General features: G+C 42.8%; 1 pseudogene across 1 annotated transcript in view; it reads left to right on the top strand.

The window, feature by feature from the left end:
• LOC308512341 (centriole and centriolar satellite protein OFD1-like) overlaps positions 1 to 26739 on the top strand; it is a 142439-nt pseudogene that overhangs the window by 78859 nt on the left and 36841 nt on the right. The window contains exons 2-4 of the transcript in view: positions 10765 to 10872; positions 12113 to 12249; positions 12875 to 13037. The product of the transcript in view is annotated as a centriole and centriolar satellite protein OFD1-like (transcript). The remainder of the gene's footprint in view (positions 1 to 10764; positions 10873 to 12112; positions 12250 to 12874; positions 13038 to 26739) is intronic.

Here is a 26739-nt window from a genome sequence, read left to right as displayed (position 1 = left end):
GACTGGATAAAAAATAAAATGATAGACACATACTTAGAAGGGTGTAGGATAGCCAACAGTCAACAATTAACATGAGAACAATGAAGGAATTAGTGGTAACTGTCTGGGAGCCCACGCACATTAGGTTGTGCCACAAGGGGCCCAGAAAAAGGGAAGTTACAAGTTACCCAGATATTTCAAGGGTATCCTAGCTAATAAAAGACAAAAGGGTAATGAACAGTACCTCCGCTATGCTTCCCATTGGCTAATCAGGGCGAGATGCAAATTAACTGCCAACAAAGATGGCGGTTAATTTGCATACATAGGCACAATGATGGGAGGTGAAAGGGGAAGGACAGAGGAAGCTGCCTGACGCTGACAGTGATCGGAAACCCAGGCAGCAGGCAAGAGCCGGGTGGCAGGGCAAAGGTGGAGAACCTGGGCCGCCTTTGCCCTGCATGAACTATGCAGCTGGGAGAGGGGTTTGCGGCCACTGGGAGCAGGGCGGGAACTTCCCAGGGTTTGCATCAGGCAGCCGGGAGAGGGGCGAGAACTATGCAGCCAGGAGAGGGGCACCAGGTGGCTGGGAGCAGGGCGGGAACTTCCCTGGGTTTGCAGCAGGCACCTGGGAGCGGGGCGGGAACTTCTGCCGCATTGTCATGGCAATGCGGCAGAAGTTCCCGCCTCGTAGCTGCTTGCTCATTCACTTACTCACTCATTCATTCACTCATTCACTCACCCATTATTCACTCACTCACTCACTCACTCAGCAAACCCTCTCAGGTCCCTGGCACCAGGCCAGGCACTGAAGTTGAAGCAGGATAAGACAGAGCAATGTCCTCAAGATGTTAGTAATTCAGTAGGGCGAAGCAGGCACATGAACAAGGCAGTTGTACGCACAGATGCAGTGTACTGGGTTCAGTGAGAGCAGTAACTAATGCCGACTTTGTTCTCTTGATACAATGGGGCCTCGGGAGCCAGGCCGCCCCAAGCCTGTAGGCCTGTGCCTAGGCCAGGAGTGGCTGGGGTCCAGGAACATGACAGAAGGCGCAGGTCGGGCTGAGGGGTCTGACCCCACCCCTCACCCTCACCCCCGAGTGCACAAATTTTTGTGCACCGGGCTACTAGTCTATCTATATAAAAGACTAATATGCTAAGTGTCCTGCCGTCAGGGTAATACGTTATGTCGCAATGCCCAGCTTCCTCTCCCTAGCGACTAGCCTCCTAGAAGTTTCTTCAGCCCAGGAACACAAGTTGCTTTATAGCCAGGTAGAAACATTCACAGTTAACCAAATGTCTGTGAAGTATTTTCCTGTGCCTCATCTCATTTGATCCTCACACAAGTCGTGGAGTAGGTAGATTGGAGACTTGGTAGAATCCTATTTTCTTTTCATTAAACAGAAAATGAAGATTTAGAAAGTTTAGAAACTCGACCCAACTGAAAAGAATTGAGAAATGGTGGGCCCCCACCCCCCCCTCCACCCCCCCTTCCCCCGCTCAAAAAGAAATAAAGAAAAGAAATGGTGGACCTTAAAAATGACTTCAGGTTTTTTCACTGCACAAAATATAGTCAAACACTGCTGCAAATTAAATATTTTACCCTTTGTTCTCCCTGCGTGATCTACAATAATAATGTGCTTCTTTGTGTTGATATTTACTGCTGTGTTGCTGACAATTACCTGAAAAGAAGTTGGAGTGCTTCACTGGGCTGGAAAAAGTTTAGCTAAATCAGAAAGCAGCTCTAATTAACAAGTTTGTTTTATATCTATAAAAGGCTAAGTTGACTCGCACATGGGTGATACATATAAAGCTCTCATTGGCAGCAATCACATGCATTTCAATCTGTCATTGTCGATCATGAATTTGGTTGACACTTCTATTATTGAGAAAGGGTGAACAGGGATATTAAAATATTTCTTCTAATTAATTTCCTTTCAATGTGCACAAATTCATGCACCAGGCCTCTAGTGTTATTATAGATGCAAAAAGACAGATAGGCTCAGTGAAGATACTGTCCTAGAATGTAACTACCCACTATCACTGCTTTTGGTTAAAGTTTAATTTCCGATCGTCCTTTGTGGTTACTTCAGGTCTTTGAGTTTGCAAGACCATCATACAGGCCTTCCCTGAGCTTGTCAGGTTACCATGTGGCCCCTTTCACCCACAGCATCTTGGTAAGCCAGCTTACCTTTATCTTCCTCGGTATGCACAAGAGTGGGTACTTGCCATGGCCTGTGTTGCTCGGTGGTTAGAGCATCAACCTGAGCAGCAGAGTCACCTATTGGATTCCTGGCCAAGGGCACATACCTGTGTTGCAAGCCCAAGCCCACAGTGGAGTGGAATGGGGGTGCTGCAGGAGGCAACCTATAGATGTCTCTTTTACATTGGTGTTTTCCTGACTCCCCCCCCCCCCTGCCACCCCCCCTTTCTTCCAGTCTCTAAAATCAATGGAAAATATGTCCTTACTCCTTGGGAGAGGTACAAAGAAAACCAAAAACCAAAAAACGATAAAAAGGTAGATACTTAAAGTTTAGCTCACTGATTTTCAACCAGTGACTTTTGCCTCTCCAAGAACATCAGGCAATGTCTGAGACATTCAGTAAGGTCAGAACTGGTAAGAGGCGCTGCATTTAGTGGGCAGAGAGGCCAGGGATGCTGCTAATCACCCGGCGGTGCACAAGACGGAGCCCCCTACAAAGGGTTTTCGGGTCCCAAAAGGCAACAGTGCCGCGGTTACTGCGTGACTTAATGAAAGGCAAAATAAGCAAAGCCCAAGCTGGCGGAGCTCGCTGGGTGCAATGCCTGGGCTGTGATGGGACCAGCTGGCCAGGGGATAGCCAGGTTGGGTCCAGCGCCCTAGGCCCAACAGGATGAAGACACAGGGTTAACACCCAGATCCCGCAGGCCCCGGATGTGGTGCAGAGCACATGGCTTCTCCTCCAATCCCATCTCTAGCCCAGAGGTCCTCGCGGGACTCAGAGGCCAAGCTCTCGCGAGAAGTGGGCGGAGCTTCCGGCGGTTGTTGGCATTGACTTGGCTGTAAAGCTCTGGGTTCCCGGATTCCCGGATTCCCGGATTCCCGTGCTGGGCTGGCTGGGTCTCGGGGAGAGGGCGGGATCGGCTGTGAGGCCCCCACCCGCCGCGAGGTGCCTCCACTTCCAGGGCCGCGGGTTTCACAGCCTCGCTCCGTATCTCTACTCTCCAGCCGCTGGTGAGAGTCGCGCCCGGTACACAACCCGCTCACCCGTGGCAAGCCGAGGGGAGGAAATGTGTTTATCCGCCATTTCCTAGTTCGAGTGGGCGGGAGAGCCTTGAGGTATACCCGTTCCTCTTGATTCCCGGCCCGCGGTTGGGCTCTGAGGACAGGTGAGGAAAAAGTACTGGGAGCACACGTGAGGAGATGTAGCATCTTGTTTGTTTCCGTTAAAGCACCAACCCGGTGCGCGGGTGAGGAGGCGAACCTTCTTGCTTGTTGTCGTGCAAGCGCCGTCCCCGCTGGGCTTTCGTGCTTTCCCGCTTTCCCGCAGGTCAGCCACTGTTCCGTCTTCAGAAATTCCCGTGCCCGCTGCCTGCCTGGTAACCGTTGGCATCTTCTCTTCCAGCTCACCGTGCCCCCCAAATATGACGTGTTGAGTCAAGACGAACTACGCACAAAGCTGTCCCAGACCTTCAAGCGCCGAGGTATCCTGGACTCCCTCAAGGTGTCGGCTTGAGGCATATCTGTTCTGTAACTTTTACAAGTGGAAGCGGTGACAGGGAGTCCGCATTTAAACCCACTGGGTCTTGGTTTTAAAAATAATATGATATGCAGGTGGTATTGGGGAGTGACGCTTTTATGTTTTGTAGAACTCGTTATCCTGGAAAGCATTCTCAAACGGTTGAGAGTTTGCCCGGTCTTCATATTCAAATAGATTTATTGACTGACATTCAGGTAGGAGCGAGTAGCTGTATAAAATGAAAACATTTTAGCAACAAGGCAAGTTTTGTGAAACTGGTTTGTAGGTTCTTGAATTAATACGTGGTTTTGTAATAGTCATGTTTGGATGAAGGATATTGAGACAATATAATAAGCATTGTGTGCTGCTTACAGTACAATAGTCTGGAGAATGACAGCTTTTTTCTTTAAAATATAATGAAAGCTCTGAAGGTTTCACTTGGGCAGCACATACGTATAGTATGAATTAACAGCAAGGAGTAGGGTTACCTCAAATGTGTTTTCATTACTATATACAGTTAGACGTGTATTTTACACTTATCAGGGGAAATACTGAGTTTTTCCTTCTCCCCCCATTGTTTTCGTAACTTAAAAAACAAAACAGAACACTTTATACCTATCTGAAAAACCCATAAAAACATAGAGGAAGAGAGTCTTTTCTGATTCAGCTATTATTGGCACAGTGGTGTGTGTGTGTATTCTTAGTTCACTGTTGTATAGTGAGCATTTTCCTGTGACCCGAAAAGTTCCTTGAAACCCTCCATTTAAGTGTCCCATGATTGGATGTATGGGTAATTTATGTAGCAGTCCCTGGTGAATGTTTAATCTTGGCAGAGAATAATTTACTAATACACTTTACATGTAAAGTAACATCAGGAATAGAATTGGTTTAAATGTGTTTTCATTACTACATATATTTCAGAAGTATATCTGAAATATAAATGCTGAATAGGTTATAACCAGGTCTGTGCATCCTTCAGTTGCATTTCTCATTTTTGCCTAGGTTACGTGGCATTCTTACATTCTTGTATGACTTTATCTATATAGAAAAGGCTAATATGCAAAGTGTTTCCTTGGAGGTTAGCCCAGGAGACCGGGAATTCGATTGCTCACTATGATGTGGGCTGACCATCGGTGGGTCGCACAGAAAATTGCAGGCAGCGAGCTGGTGTTGGCGGGGTACTGAGGGAGCAAGGAAAGGGGGAAGCAGGAACAGGGGAGAGGGGAACCGCGTGGTGGTGGTGCATGAGGGAGCAGGAAAGCAGGGAACCTGATCAGCCGTGATTGCCAGCCAGGCCTAGGGACCCTACCTATGCACTAATTTCTTGCATCAGGCCTTTAGTCCTGGAAAATAAAAGGCCATAAGCATTTTTTAAAAAATACATTTTATTGATTTTTTAAAGAGAGGAAGGAAGAAGGGTAGAGAGTCAGAAACATCGATAAGAGAGAAACATCGACCAGCTGCCTTCTGCACACCCCCTACCCAGGTACATGCCCTTGACCAGAATCGAACCTGGGACCTTTCAGTTCTCAGGCTGATGCTCTATCCACTGAGCCAAACCGGTTAGGGCCGTGGTCGCCAAACTGTGGCTCGCGAGCCACATGCGGCTCTTTGGCCCCTTGAGTGTGGCTCTTCCTAAGCCTTAGGAGTATCCTAATCTACACTAATAAAAGAGAACAATGGTAATTGGCATACGGCGATACCATTTTTATTGGCTAATCAGGGCCATATGCAAATTAACTGTCAACAAGATGGCGGCTAACTTGCATATGTAGGCACAATGCAGGGAGGCGAAAGGGAAAGCAGGAAGAAGCCCCCTGCCACTGACAGTGATCGGAAACCCAGGGGGGAGCTAAGAGCTGGGGGGCAGCCATGATCGGAGAATCAGGCGCCTTTGCCGCCCTGGCCAGTGATAGCAGGAAGTAGGGGTGGAGCCAGCAATGGGAGCTGGGCATGGTCAAAGCTCGTAGTCCCGGGAACTAGGGGTCCCTTGCCTGGGCCTAATGCGAAGCCCACGATCACGGCGCCCCCCGCTGCCACTGCAGGTCCCCGCTGCCCGGGACGGACGCCTAGGCCAGAGGCGTTAGGCCTGGGCAGGGGCGGAGCCTGCAACCGTGGGGAGCTGGGGTTCCCCTTCCCAGGCCTGACACCTCTGCCGGAGGCCTCAGGCTTGGTCAAGGGGCCGATCCGGTGATTTGTGATCGGAGGGTGATGAGGGTCAACTCCTCTGGCTGAGGCGTCAGGCCTGGGCGGGGGTTGGAGCAAGCGATCAGAGGGAGGTGGGGGTCCCCTGTCCAGGCATGATTCCTGGGCCAGAGGCCTCAGGCCTGGGCGGGGGCCAGAGCCAGTTATCGGGGGGCAATAGGGGTCCCCTGTCCAAGCCTGACACCTCTGGCAGAGGCGTCAGGCCTGGGCAAGGGGCCGATCAGGCGATCGGAGGGTGATGGGGGTCAACGCCTGAGGGCTCCCAGTATGTGAGAGGGAGCTGGCTGGGCTGAGGGACACTCTCCCCCCACACACACACCCAGAGCACGAATTTCGTGCACCGGGCCCCTAGTTACGTTACTAACAATGTACCTACCTATATAGTTTAAGTTTAAAAAGTTTGGCTCTCAAAAGAAACTTCAATCGTTGTACTGTTGATATTTGGCTCTGTTGACTAATGAGTTTGCTGACCACTGGGTTAGGGCAAAGCATTTTTTTAAGGCTCTTTGGCAGAGCATGTGTATTCTTCTCAGTATAAATGTCTTTTGTACTATAGGATTTTTGATGTGTAAGTACTGTTCTGAACTTGTAGTTATATACTCTTGTTCTTTTCAGGTGTAGGGTAGAAGATAGAGTTATAGCAACTCTATTTGTTTCCTGCTTGTATAGTATTGATATGAATACGTTGCGTGGATATAGGCAACATAGTCTTGAGCTCTGCTCAATTAATATGTTTCCAGATTATATGCAAAGTAGATTAGGACAATATTCAGTAGTTCAGTTAATTTAGAGGTTTTCTTAAAACTCAAAGGAAAACTAACACATTATAACCTTGAAGAAAATTACCCACTTTGAACCTAAGTTTTCATATTTATAAAATGTGGGAAAATTACTGTATTTCACAGTGCCTTGAGATGTAAATAATATATATGGAAGTGCATTTTTAAAAATATATTTTTATTGATTTCAGAGAGGAAGGGAGAGGGAGAGAGAGATAGAAAAATGAATGATGAGAGAGAATCATTGATCAGCTGCCTCCTGCACACCCTCAACTGGAGGTGGTGTCCTGCAACCTGGACATGTGCCCTTGACCAGAATCGAAACCAGCACCCAATATTTCTTCCAATATTATTTTCATATTCTTCATCAATCCACAGAGAGTTGAGGAAGCAACAGAATTTTCTCTTATACATGCTATCTGAATCAAAGACTGCTGAAATGGACTCATAGGGAAGATAGTTAGAGTCTTCATGTGTTCTGACTAAGCAGCAATTCACTTGGAAGCAGGTGAAAACAGCTTCTCTGGCCAGAATCCATGGGCTGCTTATCTCATAGAGTAAGACAAAGTGTGCAGCAGAGTAGTACTAACTTTTGGCCATGGATCTAAAACAACTCCCCCATCAGACCTGCCTTGAGTGTGACGGGGGGCGGTGCCCCAAACCCCCAATCGGCCCTACCCTGAGCATGACTGAGGGTGGCATCACAACCTCCCAATCCACCCTGCTTTGTGCATGACAGGGGGCGGCGCCCCAACTCCCAAATCAGCCCTGCTCTGAGCCGGACCAGGGACTGCACCTAGGGATTGGGCCTGCCCTCTGCCACCCGGGAGCAGGCCTAAATAAAACGATTCTAATAAAATGATTCTAATTTGTGTGGCAAATCTGTGTATTCCTAGTGCAGCAAACCTGAAAGTTTGTTCCCATTTGTTTTTTTTTTTGTTTTTTTCTTTTTTGTCATTGAGCTAGACACAACTGAGAAAGCAGGTCATTCACGAATTGATGCACCCTGTATTGAGTGGAAGTCCTCCACCATTTCAGTGGAAGGGAGTGCCCTCTTCTTTTTAAAACATATTTTATTGATTTCAGAGAGGAAGGAAGAGGGAGAGAGAGAGAGAAATATCAATGATGAGAGAGAATCATTGATTGGCTGCTTCCCGCATGCCCCCCTACTGTGGATTGAGCCCACAACTTGGGCATGTGCCCTTGACTGGAATCGAACCCGGACCCGTCAGTCCCCAGGCCAACGCTCTATTCACTGAGCCAAGCCAGCCAGGGCAGGAGCACCCTCTTAATAGGCAGGTATACCTGTGTCCCACATGAGAAACCAGAGTCTGCAGAAGTGGGTAATTTGCTTAAGGTCACAGGATTTCAAGATGGCAACACAGGGCAGTAAATCTAGATCTCTAAAATGTGCTCTTTAGATAAGAGAAATAAAGAATACATTAATTTTTTTGAAACCTGTTTTAATCCTCAAGTATTAAAACATATGTTTACCACTTCTTAATTATTTTAACTGTATTCCTACACCATTGCCTTTGAACATATTAGTTACATTTTATCTTAAAGGCAGATATAGCAAACTTTCCATATATTTTTTAAATTGACTTAATATTTTAGAGCAGCTTCATAGCAAAATTGAACAGAACGGAGAGTTTCTGTATGTCTCCTCCTCCTTCATGCACAGCCTTCCCCATGATCAACATTTATACAGTCAATGAGCCTACATGGTGGCATCATTGTCACCTAAAATCCATAATTAACATTAGGGTGCACTCTTTATGTTGTCCCTATGTTTTAATTCTCTTTCTATTAGCTGTAGTTGTCCAAAAGTTTCTTATTCAGAAGTTTTAAGAAATCTTGAACAGTGTTAGTATTTGAAAAACTTGAAACTTAAATATGCTGTATTTAAGTTTGCCTGAGCATTAGTCAATTACATAGTTACTAGAGGCCGGATGCACAAAAATTTGTGCACTGGCGGGGGTGGGGGGTGTCCCTCAGCCCCACTTGTGTCCTCTCACAGTCTGGGACCCCTCGGGAGATTACGACCTGCTGGCTTAGGCCCACTCCCGGGTGGCAGAGGGCAGGCCCAATCCCTAGATGCCTGCACCGCAGCTCCTGGTCGGGCTCAGAGCAGGGCCGACAGGGGAGTTGGGGTGCCGCCCCCTGTCATGCACAGAGCAGGGCAGATCAGAAGGTTGCGATGCCACCTCCAGTCACGCTCAGGGTAGGGCCGATTGGGGGGTTGGGGCACTGCCCCCTGTCACTCTCAGAGCAGGGCCCATCAGGGGGGTTGGGGCTCCATACCCTGTCACACACAGAGCAGGGCCCATCAGGGGGTTAGGTAGCTCCCCCCTGTCATGCACAGAGCAGGGCCGATTGGGGGGTTGGGGAGCTCCCCCCATCATACACAGAGCAGGGCCGATCAGGGGGTTGTGATGCCACCCTCAGTAATGCTCAGGGTAGGGCCGATTGGGGGGTTGGGGTGCTGCCCCCTGTCACACTCAGGGCAGGGCTGATGGGGAGGTTGCGGCTCCACCCCGTCACACACAGAGCAGGGCCCATGTGGGGGTTGGGGCGCCACACCCTGTCACACACAGTGCAGGGCCCATCAGGGGGTTGGGGCGCTGCCACTGTCACACTCAGGGCAGGGCCAATGGGGAGGTTATGGCTCTACCCTGTCACACACAGATTAGGGCCCTGCTCTGTGCGTGACAGGGGGCAGCGCCCAAACCCCCTGATTGTCCCGGCTCTGTGCGTGACAGGGGGTGGCGCCGCAACTTCCCCATCAGACCTGCCTTGAGTGTGACGTGGGGTGGTGCCCCAACCCCCCAATCGGCCCTGCTCTGAGCCGGACCAGGGACTGCACCTAGGGATTGGGCCTGCCCTCTGCCACCCGGGAGCAGGCCTAATCCAGCAGGTTGTTATTTCCCGAGGGGTCCCAGACTGCGAGAGGGCACAGGCCGGGCTGAGGCATCCCCTCTTCCCCCCCACCCCCCCCAAGTGCACAAATTTTTGTGCACCGGGCCTCTACTACTAATATAAGGGTAATACGCTAATCAGACTGGATGTCTTCCAGACATCCTTCTGGACAAAGCCATGTTGGTGAGGGCCGAGGCAGAGGCAATTAGGGGCAATCAGGCCAGCAGGGGAGAGCAGTTGGGGCAATCAGGCAGGCAGGTGAGCGGATAGGAGCCAGCGGTTCCAGATTGGGAGATGGATATTGGACTGCCGGTTTAGACCCATTCCTGGCAGTTGGACATTCCCCGAGGGGTCCTGATTTGGAGAGGGTGCAGGCCAGGCTGAGGGATCCTCCCTCACCACTCCCTTACCCCACTCTTTCCCCCTACCCCGTGCATGAATTTTGTGCACCGGGCCTCTAGTATTATATATTTAAATGAATTAATCATGAAGAGCATAGTTAATTAAGCACCTGTTGATTGAGATTTTGTTGTTTTATTGTTTGGGTTTTGCCATTAGAAGCGGTGTGCAGTGTACACTCTTTGTTTCCCTGTGGAAGTGTAGCTGTGTGAATTACTAGAGGTGAAAAGACTAGGTTAAAGAACACATGTCTTTTTGAATACACAAACACTAACAAATTTCCCTCCTGAGTGATTGAACCTGCCGACTTCCCCGCTTTCTTGCCAGCACTTCACGTATGATCAGAGTTTTAATCTTAGCAGTCTTATTGGGAAAATAGGACCCCTTTGTTTTAGTATTAACTTGCATTTTCTTAGGATTTTGTTTATCGACATTAAATTGTCTTACTGATTTATTAGATCTCTTTAATATTATGAAAGTTAGTGTGCTTTCTCCTCATTATAGCAAATATTTTCTTCCAGTGTGTCATTTGTCTTTTGACTTTATTTCATGCCATATATAAGTTCTTAATTTTTATGTTATTAAATATTTCTCTTTATCACTTCTAGATTTTTGTATCATGCTTGGGAAGGACTTCCTTCAGAAATTATTCTTAAGAGATATATAACGTACAACAGGATAATGTTATAAGTCCAAAATTTATAAAGTGACTGAGTAATGGTTGAATGAAAGTTGTGAGACAAAACTATGTACATTGTGTTTTTTAGGTTTTCTCGTGGAGTTTTTAAAAGAAATGGCAGAATATCATCAGGCTAAAGAGACTTGTGACATGGACCCTCAGACAAGTGCAATTTTGCCTAGCAAAGACTCTCTTGGTAATTTCAGGCTTTTTTCCTGATTCCAGGTTTCTATTTTCTTTTTGAATGAAGAAAAAGATCTGCTTTCCTATGTTGTGTGTGTTCCTAAACTGTGTGCAGGTGGAGTGCTCATTTCCCATTGTGTCAGCACAGTCCTACCTTCAGTGCTGCCCCTCCCTCTGTGATCACCAGGTGGATGCAAAGGCCCATGTTCTTGTTTGTTGGGTCAACCCCTCAACTGGCAGGCTCTTCCCTGTGACTCATCTAACTTTATCGTATAGCCATTAACGTGAGAAGATCCTAGACTATTTGCATTGCGGAAAACTAGAGAAGTCAGTGGCCCGTCACTTCATGTTATAGTTGAGGAAACCAAGGTCACCAGATGAAGGAAAAGTGATACTGGAGTCCAAGTTTTCTGGTCCATGATCCAGATCCTTTTCCATGGGACAGCCTTTCTACATACAGTACCATCCTGCCTTTAGGCGTATGCTCAGAAGGGAAACAGGTGGCTAAAATGCTGTGATTAATCCTGGCTCCTCCTTACTCATTAAAAGCAATAACTTGTTAGACAATAAATTCAAATATCTTAATCTGATTCTGCCAGTCTTTTTTTCCTGTGCATACTTTTTAGTGGGCACTGGTGTTTACATGATTGAGATTGCACTCTCGTGTGGGTTTTGCACTCTGTTAATGTTTGATTCTAATCCACATTTGGTTTGAGGGCTTCGGGTCTGCTGCAGAGAGCACTGGAATGAGAGGAATAGCAGACCTGGCTTTTGTCCCAGTTATGCCGTTGTGTAGTTGCTAAGCCCTCTGGGAGTCACCTACACTGTGTGGGCACCTGTGTCCTCTGTAAAATGGAAGACTTAAAACTAAGAATCTCTGATTCATTTTAAGATCAGTGTTTTGAACATGTGACTCAGCTTTCACCAAAGACCATAAAAGAACTCTTTGGCACTTGGAGACTGGAAAAAGATGCCATTGTTTTCTGACCTACCTTTTGCTTTCTTTTCCCCTGACTTTTATGATGGAAATTTTCCAGCATTCAAAAAAGTTGAAAGTTTTACAGTTCACCAGTAAGTTTGTATTATGTTTGCTTGATCACTTTCTGTTCATCCAGTAATCTATCTCAATTTTTTGAATTGGTTCAGAGTAAATTGCAGATGCCCCCTGTCCGTATCCCTGTACTCTTTGCTTTTGAACAGACTTCTTGCTCACCTACCCTGAGTCCTCTGCCCTGTTTGTGTTTTTTTAATAGCTGAGAAGCTTCAACATATTGATGATCAGTTTTCAGGTGCTTACCCTCAGCATCCAACATTAGGAACTTTAGAAATAAAGTTAAATGAATATAAGAGAGAACTAGAACAGCAGCTTCAGGCAGAAATGCATGAAAGGGCAAGTTTATCTTGTTGCTGTTAACAAAAGTGATATTTTTGCTTATCTTTTCATTCTTAATCTTAGGTATATAGGAAAATATCTAGAATCTTTAATAAACTAGAGGCCCAGTGCATGTGTAGGTTCCCTAGTAGCTACCTGCTGGTGGGGCCTCCCTTTCCCTGGCCACCTGCTGCCAGGTGGGGCTGGTCTCAGGGGACGGGCTGCAGGTGGTTGGCCAGCCCCGCCCCTGCTTGAACTCCCGGTGAAGGGGACAATTTGAATATATGGCTTTTATTATATAGTTAATATGATATGTACTCTTGTGCATGTTATTATTTCTCTTTCCACTTGCTGTTGTTTCTTTTTGCCTTTTGAATGAGTTTTACAGGAACAGTTAATGAGACCAAAGATGAATTAAACTATAAATATAGGGTGTCCCAAAAATATATAAACACACCTTGAATAATTATAAAGGCAGTGTATATTAAACAACATTTTCACAATTGAGCTATCGGCTGTTAGAGTGTGTATACATTTTGGGGGGGATACCCTGTATAATTAATGAATATTGAACTTAAACATGGAGAATTTGTTACTAATTGTTTAGTATTATTATTTACAATGATTTGTAGTTAATTTGCAGTTGAAGCATTTTAAAAATACTGAAGTAGTACAAATTAAAATGGAAGAGAAAGGAAAGTCTGAGGAGTTAGTGGTTTGGGAATGATGTTGGAGAGCTTGTCAAGCAAGATCGGAAGCCTTCTTGGGTAAAGATGTTCCTTGAGAGAATTCAAAAGCACCAGAAGGCAATATTTTAAAATCATTTACTGGATGGCTCCTTCCTGCAGCTGCTTGTAGATTTGCTAAAAGTCCAGGGGTGAGATGAGACATTTGCTGGAACACTTGAGGACCTAGAGCAGTGATGGTGAATGTTTTGAGCTTGGCGTGTCAAAAATTTTGAAAAACCCTAACTTAACTCTGGTGCCATGTCACATATAGAAATATTCATATATTTTTTTGATATTTGCAACCATAATAAAAAAGATTTATATTTTTGATATTTATTTTATATATTTAAATGCCATTTAACAAAGAAAAATCAACCAAAAATATGTATAAAATGAACAAAAACAGAAAAACAATGTACATTTAAGAAAAAATAATAATAAAAACAATGATAATCATTACCATTTGCAACGTCATGGATGGAACTGGAGAGCATTATGCTAAGTGAAATAAGCCAGTCAATGAAGGAAAAATACCACATGATCTCACTCATTCATGGATAATAGAGACCATTATAAACTTTTGAACAATAATAGATACAGAGGCAGGCCTGCCTCAAACAGATTGTCAAACTGCAGCGGGAAGGCCGGGGAGGGTTGGGGGGCAGGAGGTAGGGGGGTAAGAGATCAACTAAAGGACTTGTATGCATGCATATAAGCATAACCAGTGGACATAAGACATTGGGGGATAGGGGAGGCTAGGGGACTGTCTAGGGCGGGGGAATAAAATGGAGACATATGTAATACCCTTTGGAATACTTTAAGCAATAAATTAAAATAAAATAAATAAATAAATAAATAAATAAATAAATAAATAAATAAAAAATTAAAAAACAAACAAACAATGATAATCAAATGGTACGAAAACTAGAAATTAGTGACTTTTTTGGTGCTGAAGTTTGTCTGCTAATTCTTCGATTGCAGGTTCATACTTGGTGCACTTCAAAGCCAAGCAAGCGCCACTAACATCATGTTAGCCGGTTCCTTTTGTTCATTTTAATATTATTTAATGCTGAGAACAAAGTCTCACAAAAATATGTTGATGAAAAAATTGTTAGCAAAGCCATCGCTAGATTTTTTATATTGCTAAAAGTGTCAGGAACTCTGTTCCAAGCACTCAAAATTTCTTCTTCATAGTTGCACTCTTCATGTTTCAAACGATTTCGTTCCAGATTTTCAAGTTTCGACCTTAAGTCGACAAACACGAGTCCAAATGCTACCTTGAAAATCTGCAAGTTGCATCTCTAAATCATCAATTTGCATCCATTGGAAATTATTCAATTCCAAAGTACTGTAAACTACATCCAGATACTTAATTATTTTAATGGTCTGTTCTAGGCTTCTAAATTGGTTGAATCTTTCGCTGAACTGTTCAAAGAACGTGTTTACTATATTCTGGTACATAAGTATAGACTCCATTACACTTGTAGTAGCCTTCTCGAAATACTTTTTCATCTGAGGAAAATACGAGTTTTAGTTTCAATATCTCGCTTGAAAATTTTAAGTTTACTTTCAAAAGATTTGATGTATCCAAACATAACGTCAATATTTTTGCCAAAACCTTGTAATTTTAAGTTCAGTTCATTCATATGAACAGAGAGATCTGTAAAAAACATCAAATTGCTGACCGACTTATGATCATTGATCTGAGGAAAGTTTGCCAGATCCTTATTCTCAATAAATACCATAATTTCTTCAAAGCACTCCACAAATCGCTCAAGTAGTTTTCCTCGACTTAGCCATCTCACACGATTGAACATCAGTAGTCCACTGTAGGTTGAATCAACTTCCTGTAAAAGTACAGAAAATTCTCGCTTGTGAAGGGGTCGAGAAGCTATAAAATTCACAATTTTTGTTACAACTGACATTAAATCATTCAATTCAGAGAATCCCGATTTGGCACACAACACCTCCTGATGGATAATGCAATGAAAAGGTGCAAGTGGATGTCTAATAGCTTCCATAAACAATTTCAGGAATCCCACTTTTTTCCCACCATCTTTGGTGCCCCGTCTGTCGTGACTGACACAATTTTAGAGATATCAATGTTTAGGACACTGAATGTTTTTATAACAACTTTACATATTTGGTTTCCTGATGTACTCATTGGCACTTATTCTAACTTTATCAACTCTTCTCTCATAGTGAGACCATCAGAATATCTAGCAATAATGGCCAACCGAGCATATGATGTGACATCAGTAGTTTCATCAAGAGAAATCAAAAAATATTTACATCTATTTAAGTCTTTTTTTTATTGACTTTGTACGTTTTTGTCAAGATTTGTTATTCTACCTTTTTTTTTAAATTAAATCTTTATTGTTCAGATTATTACAGTTGTTCCTCTATTTTCCCCCCATAGCTCCCTGCCACCCAGTTCCCACCCCACCCTCTGCCCTTACCCCCACCCCCTACTGTCCTCACCCATAGGTGTATGATTTTTTTTTCTATGTCCCTGATTCTATTATGATCACCAGATTATTTATTCACTTGATTCTTAGATTCACTTGTTGATAGATGCATGTTTGTTGTTCATAATTTGTATCTTTACCTTTTTCTTCTTCTTCCTCTTCTTAAAGGATACCTTTCAGCATTTCATATAATCCTGGTTTGGTGGTGATGAACTCCTTTAGCTTTTCCTTATCTGTGAAGCTCTTTATCTGACCTTCAGTTCTGAATGATAGCTTTGCTGGATAAAGTAATCTTGGTTGTAGGTTCTTGGTATTCATCACTTTGAGTATTTCTTGCCACTCCCTTCTGGCCTGCAAAGTTTCTGTTGAGAAATGAGCTGACAGTCGTATGGGTATTCCCTTGTAGGTAACTGAGTTTCTTTCTCTTGCTGCTTTTAAGATTCTCTCTTTGTCTTTTGCTCTTGGCATTTTAATTATGATGTGTCTTGGTGTGGTCCCCTTTGGATTCCTTTTGTTTGGGGTTCTCTGCGCTTCCTGGACCTGTAAGTCTATTTCTTTCACCAGGTGGGGGAAGTTTTCTGTCATTATTTCTTCAAATAGGTTTTCAATATCTTGCTCTCTCTCATCTTCTGGCACCCCTATAATTCTGATGTTGGTACGCTTGAAGCTGTCCCAGAGGCTCCTTACACTATCTTCGTATTTTCGGATTCTTTTTTCTTTTTGCTTTTCCAGTTGGGTGTTCTTTGCTTCTTCGCATTTCGAATCTTTGACTTGATTCTTGCGCTCCTCTGGTCTGCTGTTGGGTGTCTGTATAGTATTCTTTATTTCAGTCAGTGTATGCTTAATTTCTAGTTGGTTCTTTATCACAACATCGAGGGTCTCTTTAGATTTCTTGAGGATCTCACTACATTTATCGGCGGTCTCACCAGTCTTTTCGAGGGCCTTACTAAGTTTATCAGCAGCTTGTAGACAGTTCTTGAGAGACCTTAAAAGTGTGGTTTTGAGCTCTATATCTTCCATTTCTGACATTTGCGTCCTATTTCTTTGCCTCCGCATTTTTTTATCTTTTCTTGGTGCACCCCCTAGTGGTCTTTGTGCGCAGTCTTGTTGTAGTTAAGCCTTGATTGTTGTCGGCAATACCGGGGGTGATTTGGCCTCCAGGCTAACTGGCTATGAGAGCTATTCTGCCTTTGATAGTATTTCTACTGAGTGGTAACTTAGAAATTCTTTTAATAACATCATCTTTTTTTTTTTCATATCGTGAAATAGAGCTGGTGCACCTCTTAGAAATGTTTCCTTACTAAATTCTCTGTCACTGAGGGTTTTTTCCATGCTGAGCTATGGAGAGAGCAATATAGTAACTTGCTGATATTAAATTTGTAGAGCATCTTACAAATTTAATGATGGAATTTGATTGACTTTTATAGAGGTGTAGCTGCCTAGAAATGCATTCCTTCCTCTCATCAATACTTTTTTTCAAGAACTGACAATGATTAGTTTCAAAATGTCTCTTTACATTCCACGTTCTGCTTACTACTGTTTCATTAAACACTATGCACAATGAATTGTTGTTTCTGTTGACAATCCCGTACATCTCAGTGCATATGTCTTTTTAAGGGTCGGCTACTGCTACTTCCACTTCCCTTATCATTCAATCTTGCTTTTTTATTTTTTTGATTCTCCATCACAAGGCTGCAAAAATAAACATAAATGACGGCATTTTTTATAAAAGGTTGATAGTTTTCTTACCTATTAACTTTTTGCAGTGTTGTTGCACTGACTCCTGTTGCAAAACAATTCAAAAACAGTACGTATAACCAACAAATATATGGTGCTGTAATCAATTATCTGACACTCAGAATGTCTCGTTGAGCACTGTTGCACTGTATATCTTTTTGTTTTTTTTTTATTAGGTAAGGTATTACAAATGTGTCCTCTTCCCCCCCATTATCCCCAGCCTCCCCAACCTCCCCACACACTCATGCTCCCATCCCCCTGTTGTCCATGTCCATTGGTTTGGCTTATATACATGTATACAAGTCCTTCGGTTGATCTCTTCACCTTACCCCCGCCCTCCCCTACTTTCCTTCTGGGGATTGATAGCCTGATTGCTGTTTCTCAGTCTTTGGATCTGTCCCTTTTCATCAGTCTATGTTGTTCTCTATAATCCACAAATGAGTGAGATCATGTGGTATTTATCTTTCTCTGACTGACTTATTTCACTTAGCATAATGCTCTCCAGTTCCACCCATGCTGTTGCAAAAGGCAAGAGTTCCTTCTTTTTTACCGCAGCATAGTATTCCATTGTGTATATGTACCACAGTTTTCTAATCCACTCATCTGCTGATGGGCTCTTAGGCTGTTTCCAAATCTTAGCTATGGTGAATTGTGCTGCTATGAACATAGGGGTGCATATATCCTTTCTGATTGGTGTTTCTGGTTTCTTGGGATATATTCCTACTAGTGGGATCACTGGGTCAAATGGGAGTTCCATTTTTAGTTTTTTGAGGTGGCTACATACTGTTCTCCACAGTGGCTGCACCAGTCTGTATTCCCACCAGCAGTGCAGAAGGGTTCCTTTTTCTCCACATCCTCTCCAACACTTGTTGTTTGTTGATTTTTTGATGATAGCCATTCTGACAGTTGTGAGATGATAACGCGTTGTCGTTTTGATTTGTATCTCTCCTATAATTAGTGACTTTGAGCATGTTTTCATATGTCTTTCGGCCTTCTGTATGTCCTCTTTCGAAAAGTGTTCATCTAGGTCCGTTGCCCATTTTTTTATTGGATTGTTTATCTTCCTTTTGTTAAGTTACATGAGACCCCTGTAAATGTTGGAAATTAAACCCCTGTCGGTGGTATCATTGGCAAATATGTTCTCCCATACAGTGGGTCTTCTTGTTGTTTTGTTGATGGTTTCCGTTGCTGTGCAAAAGCTTTTTATTTTGATGTAGTCCCATTTGTTTATTTCCTCTTTAGTCTCCATTGCCCTAGGAGCATTATCAGAGAGGAAATTCCTTGGGCATATGTTTGCAATTTCGCTGCCTGTGGATTCCTCTAGTATTTTTATGGTTTCCCATCTTACATTGAAGTTTTTATCCATTTTGAGTTTAATTTTGTGTCTGGTGTGAGTTGGTGGTCTAGTTTCATCTTTTTGCATGTATCTGTCTAATTTTCCCAACAGCATTTATTGAAGAGACTGTCTTGACTCCATTGTATGCTCTTGCCTCCTTTGTCGAATATTAATTGGGCATAGTGGTTTGTGTCGATTTCTGGGGTCTCTATTCTATTCCATTGACCTATATGTCTGTTCTTGTGCCAGTACCAAGCTGTTTTAAGAACAGTGGCTTTGTAATACAGTTTGATATCTGGTATTGAGATCCCACCTACTTTGTTCTTCTTTATCGGGATTGCTGCAGCTATTCGGGATCTTTTTTTTATTCCAGATGAATTTTTGGAACGTTCGTTCTAGATTTGTGAAATATGCCATTGGTAATTTAATGGGGATTGCATTGAATCTATAGATTCCTTTGGGTAGTATGGACATTTTGATGATGTTGATTCTACCAATCCATGAACACGGTGTGTTCTTCCATCTGTTTCTGTCTTCCTCTACCTCTGTTTTCAGTGTCCTGTAGTTTTTTGCATATAAGTCTTTTACCTCCTTAGTTAAGTTTATTCCTAGGTATTTTAATTTTTTTGGTTCAATGGTAAATGGGATTGCTTTTGTAGTTTCACTCTCGGTAAGTTCACTTTTGGTGTAAAGAAATGCCATGGATTTCTTAGCATTAATTTTGTATCCTGCTACATTGCTGAATTCATTTATTAAGTCTAATAATTTTTTGATGGAGTCTTTTGGGTTCTGTATGTACAGTATCATGTCATCTGCAAATAAGGACAGTTTTACTTCTTTTTTTCCAATCTGGATGCCTCTTATTTCTTCTTGTCTGATCGCAATGGCTAGTACTTCCAGTACTGTATTGAACTGGAGTGGTGAGAGGGGGCATCCCTGTCTTGTTCCTGATTTTAAGGGGAATGATTTTAGTTTTTGCCCATTGATTATGATGTTGGCTATTGGTTTGTCATATATGGCTTTTATTATGTTGAGGTATGATCCCTCAATTCCTATCTTGCTGAGAGTTTTTATCAAGAAAGAGTGTTGGATTTAGTCAAATGCTTTTTCCGCATCAATTGATATGATTATACGGTTTTTTTCTCTCAATTTGTTTACGTGATGTATCACATTTATTGATTTGCGGATATTGTACCATCCTTGCATCCCTGGGATAAATCCTACTTAGTCATGGTGTATGATCTTTTTGATGTACTGCTGGATCCGATTTGCTAGGATTTTGTTGAGGATTTTGGCATCTATGTTCTTGAGGGATATTGGCCTATAATTCTCTTTCATTGTGTTGTCTTTATCTGGTTTTGGTGTTAGGGTGATGCTGGCTTCATAGAATGAGCTGGGAAGTGTTCCTTCCTCTTGGATCTTTTGACATAGTCTGAGGAGGATAGGTTTAGTTCTTCCTTCAATGTTTGGTAAAACTCCCCTGTGAAGCCGTCTGGCCCCGGGCTTTTGTTTGCTGGAAGCTTTTTGATTACTGCTTCGATTTCCTCCATAGTTATTGGCCCATTGAAATTTTTAGATTCTTCCTGATTAAGTTTTGGAATGTTGTATTTTTCTAGGAATATGTCCATTTCCTCCAGGTTGTCTAGTGTGTTGGAGTAGAGTTCATAGTATTTTCTAACAATCCTTTGTATTTCTATGGGGTCTGTTGTTATTTCTCCTATTTCATTCCTGATTTTGTTTACTTGGGTCCTCTCTCTTTGTTTCTTGGTGAGCCTGGCTAGAGGTGTATCAATCTTGTTTATCCTTTCAAAGAACCAGATCTTGTTTTTGTTGATCTTTTGTATTGTTTTTTTTGGTCTCTGTGTTGTTTATCTCCGCTCTGATCTTTGTTATTTCCTTCCTTCTGCTTAGAGTGGGCTTTTTTTGTTGCTCTCTTTCTAACTCTTTGCGTTGTAGAGTTAGGTCATTTATTCTCATTGTTTCTTGTTTCTTGCAGTAGGCTTGTAGAGCTGTGAACTTCCCTCTCAAGAGTTCTTTCACTGTGTCCCATAGGTTTTGGATTGTTGTGTTTTCATTTTTGTTTGTTGCCATGATGTTTTTTATTTCTTCTTTGATCTCTCTGGTAACCCAGTCGTTGCTTAATAGCATGCTATTTAGTCTCCATGTGTTTGATTTTCTTGGATTGTTTTTGTTGTAGTTGATTTCCAGTTTTATGCGTTTGTGGTCTGAGAAGATGCTGGATATGATTTCAATTTTCTTGAATTTGAAGAGACTTTATCTGTGACCCAGTACATGCTCTATCTTTGAAGATGACAAATGTGCAGTTGAGGAGAATGTGTATTCTGTGGCTTTGGGGTGAAATGTTCTGAAGATGTCAATTAATTCCATCTGATCTAGTGAGTCATTTAGGATTGATGTTTCTTTGCTGAGTTTTTGTTTAGAGGATTTGTCCAATGGTGATAATGGGGTGTTAAGGTCCCCTACTATGATTGTATTGCTGTCAATCTCTCCCTTGATCTCCTCCAGAAGTTTTCTTACATATTTGGGTGTTCCTATATTGGGTGCATATATATTTACCAGAGTTATTTCTTCTTGTTGGACTCCTCCGTTTAGTATTATGAAGTGGCCTTCTTTATCTCTTTTTATGTCCTTCACTTTGAGATCTAATTTGTTAGATATAAGTATTGCTACCCCGGTTTTTTTTTCACTTCCATTGGCCTAAAAAACCTTTTTCCATTACTTCACCATCAGTCTGTGTGCGTCTTTTTTTCTGAGTTGGGTTTCCTGTAGACAGCGGATATATGGGTCATGTTTTCTTATCCACTCATTTACCCTATGCGTTTTTACTGGGGCATTTAATCCATTTACATTTAAAGTTATTATTGATAGAAACTTGTTAGTCACCATTTTTGATCTTTACTGTTGCGTTCCTTCTTTGTTTCCTATTTTTTCTTTTTACAGCAGACCCTTTAGCATTTCTTGCATTGCTGGCTCGGTTGTAATAAACTCCCGTAGACCGTTTTTGTCTGTGAAGCTCCTGATTTGACCCTCAATTTTGATTGATAGCCTCGCTGGGTACAGTATTCTTGGATTCAGACCCTTCCTTTGCATGACTTTGTATATTTCATTCCATTCCCTTCTTGCCTGATGTGTTTCTGTTGAGAAATCGGTCTCTAGTCTGATGGAGGATCCTTTGTAGGTAACTTTCTGTCTCTCTCTGGCTGCTTTTAATATTCTTGCTTTGTCGTTGGTGTTTGCCAATTTAATTATTATGTGCCTTGGTGTCGGTCGTTTTGGGTTCATTATGTTTGGGACTCTGTGAGCTTCTTGGATTTGTGTGAGTTTTTTCTTCCCTATCTCAGGGAAATTTTCCGTTATTATTTTTTCAAACAGGTTTTCTATTCCTTGCTCAGTTTCCTCTCCTTCTGGGACCCCTGTTATTTGGATGTTGTTTCGTTTAGTGTTGTCCCAGAGTTCTCTTAGGCTGTCCTCATGCTTTTTAATTTTTTTTTCTAGAAGCTGCTCTGTTTGGGTATTTTTTCCTACCTTGTCTTCTAGCTCGCTTATGTGGTCCTCTGCTTCTCCTAGTCTACTGTTGATGCTTTCTATTGAGTTCTTTATAGCAGTGATGTCATTTTTCATTTCTTCTTGGTTTTTCTTCATTTCCTCTTGGTTCCTACACATATTGTTGAATTTGTCTTCCATTCTTTTCATCCACCTTATGGCCATTTCTCTGATTTCTTTCTTTGACAGGGTGCTTGCCTCCATTGCCCCCATTTCGTTTACTTCCTTTTCTGATGATGCCTGTTTTTCTTTCATATGTGGGTTGGTTCTTTTTTCACCATGATCTCTCTTCTCCAGGTGTTTGGTTATGTAGTTCTCTTTCTGATGCGTTGATTTAAAGGCACAAAATACAACACAACAAGGCACAACATACAAGGCACCGAAAACAAATGTATTTACGATATTAATAACCCCAAATAAAGGTGACCACTGAGCGAAGAGAATTAGGGGATAAAGAAGAAAAAAGAGAAAAAGATTAAAGAGAGAAAGAAAAAAACAAAAAGGAATGCCGAAATGAGATTGGGAAAAGGGAGAGAAGAAAGAAGAAAAAAAAAAGTGAGAGAATGAATTAGAGGTGGGGAAGAGGCTATTTGGGGAGAAAACTCTAATAGAACCACAAATAATCCCAATGAATTCCAGCAGCAGATCCCTGGAGATTAATGCAAACTACAATCAACCACTAATATCAGGCGAGGCAAGGGAAAACAGAAGCACAAAAATAACCAGAGAAAGAAAAAGCAAAACAGGAAAATAAAAATGAAAAACAAAACAATCTCCCAAACAAGCATAAAAAAAAATATACTCAAAATCAAGCAAACACTAGCAAAACGACAGACAGAGAAAAAAAATTGGGTAGTGAAGAACGAGAAGAGAGAGGTGTGTATGGATTTAGAGCAAGGGATTGGAAATTAGGTATATAAGTAGGGTGAAATTTAGACAGTGGGTAAAAAGAATGAATAGGGAAAATCTAAAGCAGGAATAGGGTAAGAGGAACAGGACAACAGAAGGGGAAAAGTGAGGAAGAGTTATGGCTTAAGGGTAAAGGTGAGATAGAGAGAACTGATGCTAAAGGAACGATGAAAATAGAGTGTAGAACACTAATTCCAAAATAAAATAACGAAAAAAAAATAAAATGACACTTGAAAAAGTGGTAAAATGATAGCAATAATACTGGCTAAAAAAATGTAGTAATTACAAAGGTAAAATCAGGTGATGAAAAAAAATAATAATAGGTTCTTTATGAAATGGTGAAAAAAGAATTAAAAAGAAAAAAAGATAAAAATGTGCAGTAGTGAAGGTGCTTCAGATCTTCTACTCTTCTTTTTGGCACGCCTTAGTCCTGCCAGGCATTTAGGAGATTGTTGAATTTCCCTGCGATACACTGTCCCTCCGTGCTGTAAACCACAGTCCTGATTTTAAGGCAGGTTGTATTTGTTTACCAGACTGCCTTTATTTGCATTTACAGAAGAGACAGTTCGTGGCTCTGCCTCTGGGTGGCAGTGTGTCTGGATTGACCTCCGAGGCTATAAGTCCTCTCTATCCAGTAGTTAGGGTTTATTTTCTCTATGTTACTTGAAACTGGTTTGGGAAAGTCCACTGCCCAGAGCTGGTTCTTTAATCATTACTCCCCGCTCTGTTTCCCAGGCTCCCCAAAAAGATCTTTCCCCTACAGGCTATGTGAATGACCCCACCTGGGGAATCCCATTCACTGGGTTTAATAATCAAACACACGGATCTAAGGGGAACTGTAACAACAAGAGCCTGAGAAGTTGTGCGAATTTGCAAGCCTCCACCTTCCAGGTCTGCGCACAGTCTCCACGCACCCACTCGCCCCTGGCACCAAGCACCCGGCAGACTGGCAGAATCCGAGGCTGCTTTTTTGCATCCAGTCCAGCTATGTGCTTATTTTTATCGTTCCCTTCTGCCAGCAGCCCTGTGGGGCCCCTTCCCCACTTGAGGGTCACGCTGGTCCCAAGGGCCACGGATTCTGTGGGGCGCAGATTTCACCCCGCGCGGTTCTCTCTCCAACCTGAATTGCAAACCGCACCTTTAGGGGAAGTCTAACCTTTCTGTGAGAAGAAGCAGTGCTCGTCTGAGTTCACGCAGTCACGCTGCTTGAGATCCCTTGTTTCCAGGTTAGTAGCTGATCTCTGGTTGTCTGTAACAGCCACTCAAGATGGCACAGTCTCCGCTGCTGAGCCGGCACACAGGGAGACGTTTCAGCCGCAGTCTCCAACCGTCCTTTTTTTTCTGGGAGTTCTCTGTCTTTCCCAGCTGCAGACTGTCTCTCAGCTGAATATCCTCTGCCTATTCGGGCTGTATGTTACCCGTTTCAGCTGCTCACCCTTATCTGCTCCAGGACAAGGCACAGGACACGTCCGTTTATACCTCCGCCATTTTTCTCCCCTTATATCTTTTTCTTCTAACCTTCCCACTCCTGTCTCCTAATGAACATGGCGATCAAGTGCGTCCGTTTGCCGAATGCACCCGAACGCACAGGAAGCTTACCCGAGGCACATGTTGACAATAATGAGGCCGTTTCCAGAATTGGGCATTTTGTCACTCGAGTAAAAATAAAGTGTCTTGAGTAAAGATTAATCTCTTTATAGTGCAATTCTTAACCTTTTCATATTAATGCCAATATTGGAACAGTGTATCTTGGATGTTTTCACAATGTATCTTTGCTACGCAACACTGATGTACATGCTTACATCTGGTTTTAGAATTGTGTAATTGATCATGAGTAACATGAGTAATAATATTACTCGAGTGATGCCCAGCTCTGGCCATTGCGAGAGACAAATATATGAATACGCAATTTTTTGTCTCTTTCGATGCGTGTCACCCAAAATGGTACGCGTGTCATAGGTTCGCCATCACTGGCCTAGAGGACTAGTAGGGACTGCGGTCAAGAATACACCTGGAAGAATCAGCTTTGAAAAGGATACTAAGACTTCTTTTTTCGAGATTACTGGAAGGAAGAGTGGAAGTGAATGTCCGAGTCAGGGGCGTGAGACAACCTCACTAAAATTGCAGCAGATGTGAGAATTAAGTGATAAGGAGAGGACCAGAGGTATGGAATGGCCACTGGGTGGCGGGGGGTTGCAGAAGGAGCAGAGCAGCTCTCTGAAGCTGACAGGATTCTCGAGCTGTTTTGAGGGTACTGCTGAAGTGGGCAACCTGGAATTGAAGTAGACCAGACCAAGTGCATGTAGGTGAAGAATTTCAAACACTAACACGAACCAAGTTTATGTGGGCTGCAAAACAAAAGCTTCAATTTTCATAGAAAGGTTTATTTCGATAAAGACATGCTGGATACAAAGGGCTAAAATAAATGAGTAATCGTTAACAAAAAATAATAGAACGTTTTAATAAAAATTAGTATTTTGCATTGAACATTAACTTCCCAGACACTGAATAACTGGACAGATTAATAAGCACAATGCAAATAAACCTACTTTTCTCATTCTCCAAAAGCAAAGTATTTCCTGTTGCACATACCAAACAAGTCAGTACAAGACTAATGATGTGGTCATCGGGTGCTAAAATATTGTCTGCTAGTATTAATGGAGAGAAATGGCACGCCTGCGCGTAAGGCGCACAAGGGAAATGAATGCAACACAATTATAATCAGTCATTAGCAAATGTAGTTAGTAATTAATAATTATGTAAATCAGGTTATTGTAAAAATCAGGTTACGAAATTTTTATTAATACGCTACATACTGTTATATTCGCTGAGCCACAAACATATTCATTGTGGGCCACGTGCGGCCTGTGGGCCATGAGTTTGACATGCTTGTTGTAGGTGATTGTTCTGTTGCAGCTCTTGGGAGGATTTGGAAGGTCATTGAGGGCAGAAAAATGGTCGTAGTTGAGGAGTGTAGCTTTATAGAGCTGAATTTATTTCATTTGAGAAAGGCAGCCTGTTTAGTTGAAGACATTGGGGTTCAGCATGATGGTGAGCGGAACCAGAGCAGAGTGTGGATGACTAATAATCCAGGAGAGAAGGGAGAGCTACGTGGCAGTCTCAGACATCAAGGAGTAAGTCTGGGGATACAGACAGATGGAAGAATAAGGGTGGACCAACAGGACAGAGTTGCAGGTTGGGGTTCTAGGTGAAGTTGGAAACCAAATGCAATGTGCTTCCATCTGAGCAAAGGCAAAGGTCCCTGCAGTAGAAGGGCCTGGGGCTTATAAGTGTCATCCATGTGGCCATTTGATCTTGTCACCCAGAAAATGACTGGACAGGACATGAAGAGGTTGAGGAATGGTGGGGAGTGCATGCCAGCAAAAGAGATTGGATTGTTTCTTTTGGAAAAACAGTTCCTTTCCCAAGGGTTGTCAGACCTAACTAGGTTGGGGTCATGGTTTCCTCAGCCAGGACTACTGATACCAGGAGATGGTTGAAGTTAAAAGGCTTCCTTCCAGTGTCAACCTTTCTTGGAGCTTCTCAGTAAAACCCAGTTATTAATGGTGACCACACCCCCTCTCCAATTTTTTCTGGCATTTCTGGGAATTGGGTTAATTTTAGCTATAAAAATAAATGGAAGCACTGGTCTTTGAGATGATGGGTTGTGTTCAGACTAACACTTTGAACCTTAAAATGAGTGAGTGACTAGATCAGATCAACCAGTTGACAGCCTGTCTCCATTCAGTCAGATTCTCTGAAGGCA

The sequence above is a fragment of the Myotis nattereri genome, assembly GCF_964212035.1.
Source record: "Myotis nattereri genome assembly, chromosome: Y".
Taxonomy (NCBI): Eukaryota; Metazoa; Chordata; class Mammalia; order Chiroptera; family Vespertilionidae; genus Myotis; species Myotis nattereri.
This window is presented reverse-complemented; position numbering and strand designations above follow the sequence as displayed.